This window comes from Oncorhynchus masou, chromosome 6, assembly GCF_036934945.1.
Source record: "Oncorhynchus masou masou isolate Uvic2021 chromosome 6, UVic_Omas_1.1, whole genome shotgun sequence".
NCBI classification, from domain to species: Eukaryota; Metazoa; Chordata; class Actinopteri; order Salmoniformes; family Salmonidae; genus Oncorhynchus; species Oncorhynchus masou.
In genome coordinates, this window is record NC_088217.1 from 39,450,860 (window position 1) to 39,457,258 (window position 6,399).

Here is a 6,399-nt window from a genome sequence, read left to right on the forward strand (position 1 = left end):
GTCTCACGACAAGAACATTTATTGTCGTAAGGTTTGGCAAAAAGAGCTATGGTTGGTTATATTTTAGAATCTAGAAAAATATTTTACAAAATGTACATTTATTGAATGTGGTTGATGAATATTTTTGCAATACATATCATGTTATGTTTCATACATGATATACATGATTATATACAGTACCAGTCATAAATTGGGACATACCTGCTCATTCAAGGGTTTTTCTCTAGTTTTACTATTAACTACATTGCAGACATCAAAACTATGAAATAACACATGGAGTCATGTAGTAACCATAAAACGTTTTAAACAAATCTAAATATATTTTAGATTTGAGATTCTTAAAAGTAGCCACCCTTTGCCTTGATGACAGCTTTGCATACTCCTGACATTCTCTCAACCAGCTTCATGAGGAATGCTTTTCCAACATTCTTGAAGGAGTTCCCACATATTCTGAGAACTTTTGGGCTGCTTTTCCTTCATTCTGCGGTCCAACTCATCCCAAACAATCTCAATTGGGTTGAGGTCGGGTGATTGTGGAGGCCAGGTCATCTAATGCAGTACTCTTCTTGGTCAAATAGCCCTTCCACAGCCAGGTGTGTTTTGGATCATTGTCCTGTTGAAAAACAAATGCTAGTCCAACTAAGCACAAACCAGATGGGATGGTGTATCGCTTCAGAATGCTGTGGTAGCAATGCTGGTTAAGTGTGCCTTGAATTCTAAATAAATCACAGACAGTGTCAGCAGCAAAGCACCCCCACACCATCACAACTCCTCCTCCATGCTTCATGGTGGGAACCACACGAGAATATCATACGTTCACCTACTCTGCGTCTCACAAAGACACGGCAGTTGGAACGAAAAATCTGAAATTGGACTCATCAGACCAAAGGACAGATTTACACCGGTCTAATGTCCATTGCTCGTATTTCTTGGCCCAAGCAAGTCTCTTATTATTTTTGTCCTTTAGTTGTGGTTTCTTTGCAGCACGACCATGAAGGCCTGACTCACGCAGTCTCCTCTGAACAGTTGATGTTGAGATGTGTTTGTTACAGGTTAAACTATGTGAAGCATTTATTTGGGCTGCAATCTCAGGTGCAGTTAACTCAAATGAACATATCTGCAGCAGAGGTAACTCTGGGGCTTCCTTTCCTGTGGTGGTCATGAGAGCCAGTTTCATCATAGCACTTGATGGTTTTTGCGGCTGCACTTGAAGAAACTTTCAAAGTTCTTGACATTTTCCGGATTGACTGACCTTCATGTCTTAAAGTAATGATGGACTGTCGTTTTGATGTCCACAGTGCAAAAAATATTAAAACCCTTGAATGAGTAGCTGTGTCCAAACGTTTGACTGGTACTATATATAATCATGTACACTGTGTAACAGTTTTCTGGAGTTGAAGGAGAGGAGGACCAAAACACAGCGTGTTTATTACTCATGGTTCATTAATAAAGAAACTACACATGAATAGACTACCAAAACCAAGAACTGTGAAAAACCAAAACAGCCCTATCTGGTGCAAACAGAGACAGGAACAATTACCCACAAAACCCAACACCAAACAGGCTACCTAAATATGGTTCCCAATCAGAGACAATGACTAACACCTGCCTCTGATTGAGAACCATATCAGGCCAAACATAGAAATAGACAAACTAGACATGTAACATAGAATGCCCAATCAGATCACACCCTGACCAAACCAAACATAGAAACATACAAAGCAAACTATGGTCAGGGTGTGACACACTGCTCAAAAAAATAAAGGGAACACTTAAACAACACAATGTAACTCCAAGTCAATCACACTTCTGTGAAATCAAACTGTCCACTTAGTAAGCAACATTGATTGACAATAACATGCTGTTGTGCAAATGGAATAGACAACAATTGGAAATTATAGGCAATTAGCAAGACACCCCCAATAAAGGAGTGGTTCTGCAGGTGGTGACCATTACATTACATTTACATTTAAGTCATTTAGCAGACGCTCTTATCCAGAGCGACTTACAAATTGGTGAATTCACCTTCTGACATCAAAAGACCACTTCTCAGTTCCTATGCTTACTGGCTGATGTTTTGGTCACTTTTGAATGCTGGCGGTGCTTTCACTCTAGTGGTAGCATGAGACGGAGTCTACAACCCACACAAGTGGCTCAGGTAGTGCAGCTCATCCAGGATTCCACATCGATGCGAACTGTGGCAAGAAGGTTTGCTGTGTCTGTCAGCGTAGTGTCCAGAGCATGGAGGCGCTACCAGGAGACAGGCCAGTACATCAGGAGACGTGGAGGAGGTCGTAGGAGGGCAACAACCCAGCAGCAGGACCGCTACCTCCCCCTTTGTGCAAGGAGGAGCAGGAGGAGCCCTGCAAAATGACCTCCAGCAGGCCACAAATGTGCATGTGTCTGCTCAAACGATCAGAAACAGACTCCATGAGGGTGGTATGAGGGCCCGACGTCCACAGGTGGGGGTTGTGCTTACAGCCCAACACCGTGCAGGACGTTTGGCATTTGCCAGAGAACACCAAGATTGGCAAATTCGCGACTGGCGCCCTGTGCTCTTCACAGATGAAAGCAGGTTCACACTGAGCACATGTGACAGACGTGACAGTCTGGAGACGCCGTGGAGAATGTTCTGCTGCCTGCAACATCCTCCAGCATGACCGGTTTGGCGGTGGGTCAGTCAAGGTGTGGGGTGGCATTTCTTTGGGGGGCCGCACAACCCTCCATGTGCTCGCCAGAGTTAGCCTGACTGCCATTAGATACCGAGATGAGATCTTCAGACCCCTTGTGAGACCATATGCTGGTGCGGTTGGACCTGGGTTCCTCCTAATGCAAGACAATGCTAGACCTCATGTGGCTGGAGTGTGTCAGCAGTTCCTGCAAGAGGAAGGCATTGATGCTATGGACTGGCCCGCCCGTTCCCCAGACCTGAATCCAATTGAGCACATCTGGGACATCATGTCTCACTCCATCCACCAACGCCACATTGCACCACAGAGTGTCCAGGAGTTGGCGGATGCTTTAGTCCAGGTCTGGGAGTAGATCCCTCAGGAGACCATCCGCCACCTCATCAGGAGCATACCCAGGCGTTGTAAGGAGATCATACAGGCACGTGGAGGCCACACACACTACTGAGCCTCATTTTGACTTGTTTTAAGGACATTACATCAAAGTTGGATCAGCCTGTAGTGTGGTTTTCCACTTTGATTTTGAGTGTGACTCCAAATCCAGACCTCCATGGGTTGATAAATTTGATTTCCATTGATAATTGCTGTGTGATTTTGTTGTCAGCACATTCAACTATGTAAAGAAAAAAGTATTAAATAAGAATATTTCATTTATTCAGATCTAGGATGTGTTATTTTAGTGTTCTCTTTATTTTTTTGAGCAGTGTATATCACGTATCACTTTTTTGGTTACTACATGATGTCATATACGTTATTTTATAGTTTTGATGTCTTCACTGTTACTTTACAATGTAGAAAATAAAAACTTGAATGAGTAGGTGTGTCCAAATGTTTGACTGGTACTATATATGATCTAGACATAGTAGCCCTCTAAAACTGGAACATTATTTTAAATCTTAAACAAATACTGAAAAAATGAACACTGTACCGAGCATTTAAGTCAGTGCAGTTGTTCTTAGTAGTTAATAATTCAATGAGCATCATAATTCACAGTAAACTTTTACTCAACAATTTTTAGAGATGATCATTATACTGTCTTGAGCATTTGCATTGCATTCTATGCAAGGGCACACAGACGTGAATACATTTAGATAAACATTTGAATTTAAGTACATCAGATAGCCAGTCTGAATAAAACAATGTACATTTTGGATTCTGTTGTACTCATGTTTGCCAAATTAGCATATTGACAGGTGTACAACATTTCAAGCAATTTTATATGTATTGTCAGATATATTTTTACAGGAGAAAATGCAAATCCCAAACCAATAAAAAATATTAAAGGAAGTATGTGAGTAGATTAGTAATTATCAAAAGTGTTTACAGAAGTAGAACACACTATACAACCTCCTTTTGCCATCACAAATCTGAAATGTTACGCTTGCTAGTCAGTGACTCAGCTATAGATGGTTAATAAGACATCACCGACGTCACTAAAGTATGAATTCAGAGTTATTATTAGTGGGTAGATCAAAACACTTGGCAGCAGAAGAGAAAATGCATAGCATTCATTTGTAAACACCCTTTTACATGGCTTCTGCATGCACTCCTTAATGGGTTCATCTTTTCAAGAGCATGAATAAGATTACGTGAGATGTCCAGTTCATCATATTTTCTTGTAGGAAAGGTCTAAGCCTCTCAGTGAGCAGTGCTTTACTCAGTTTGATTCACTTTGAATGCAAAGCATGATCTGTGAATGACGTCAGTAAAATAAAGGACAGTATCTGAAATGTTACTTTTAAATCTGAATTTATTCTTGAAACAAATGTTTTAATTGTTGAAAGCATGATGTTGTTGATGTTATATCAATATGACATCATATACTGTAACCTGGCTGCTGCCAAACTTGCCTGCATGATAATTGCATAAACATTATGCAACTAATGTATAACTTAACCAGATCTGCAAGAAATTATTCCTTTGGATATGATCTGAGTGGCTGATGTAGAACATCTAAGTGATAAATTATTGGACAAATTATAGGGGAAAACATTTCTAGCAATGCCTGGACAGTATAAGTAAACCAATATTGGCCATCAACAGGATTTGGATCAACAGGATCAACAGGAATTGGAGACAAGTCAATATGTAAAAGATTGTGACTGTTTAGTGCAGTAGGCTGTGTGTTTTATTGGCAAGCACAAGATGTATCAAAAGCCCTTTGTTTGCGCGTGTAACCTAATCTATTCCAATATGAATCACCCCAGCCCAGGCAAACAGCAAGGAACCTTTTGTAACATTTGAAGACCATGCATCTTTAACAGGTCAACATCATTTATAGGATTGAACAAGTACAAAAGCTTGTTTCGCAATTAATTAAGAATCTCAAACTGTCCGTATCCAGCATTGGAAAAACATAGCTTTGTCTCACACACAATGACAATATCACACAATCATCAAATACATGAAGCTATATAATGTCATTTGTCTTGTACCTCAAAGTCATAAAGTTGTTGAACTCTTGTGAGCCCTGAGTTCCACTTTAAAATGTTATTTTGAAAAGAATAGTGCTGCTGGATAGCACTTGATGGGATTCAGGGGGCTGCACCAAATGATTGATGTATTATAATAATTGATTATGCTTATGTTTTATTAATAGAAGGGGAAGGGCAATAAGACCCCTCCCCCACTACATTTATAGGGTCCTGGACAGCAGATTAGCAATATATACATGCATTATAAGGTCTAGTCTCTGCTTCTTATAAGAAACGGTCTGAGAGATGTGTGAGTTATTGCAGTCAAAACAGGGTGTCTGTCAAGGCTAAAAGAGATGCATAGACACAGAACCCTGCAGGGGAGTGAAAGAGATAAGAGACAAGTCATACCACTATAAAGCAACTTGGGGAGTGGACAATTACTGCTGAGACCTTAGAAAACACTGGAACTATTGTTTGCTCCTGCAAGTTTGTATAACTGTATATGCATGGGCTTGGTCTCATGAGTAGAAGGTGTTGACGAAGGCAGTTGCATCACTAGGGGTTGACTGCAAGCATGTTAAAGCAACTTGGACCCTTTCCTATTTTGTAGAACTTACTCGGAAACATGCGTGCTATGTCTGCAATTGCATTAATAAATTAATGATTGATTTACTTAAAGATATTGTCTGATTACTGATTTCACCAAAAAGCATATGATTGACAAGGAACAAGGAACCTACCCCAACACACTCAAGCATGCAATTTACCAGCTTTACCTCAGATAAATGGTCTCAATAGCTTCATTAAGAAGGCAATCCAAGGCCATAAGAGGAAATAGAATGAAGGAGGCGTCGGCCCATGGCGTCATCAGGAAACCTGTGAATTGCATTAGTAACAACAGGGGTGTTTATCTATGGCAGCACCTGGGAGCTGTTCTATGCTGAGAAACCAGTTTGGTTCTTTCTGTATGCTTGACAGCTTGGTGTAATGACAGGAGTGACTTAGTCAGCTTTAATTGTAATCTTCTTGTGCCAGACTGCACACCGGCACTCTTCACACTTTCAGAAAAAAGAGGAAGTCTAGACAAGATGGCTTCATAGTTCACTTAGATAAGGCCTGCCTTACTATCTTATTTGATGTGTTGATCTATTTGTTTGATATTTCCTCAGCTCAGTTTGACATTGACTACCTGCAACTGTTTTTATTGGCTGTATTGAATTATTTATACAAATGATCTTATTAATATACTTCTATCATACAGGTATTAAAGCTATAGTGATGTCTTTTCAGTATTG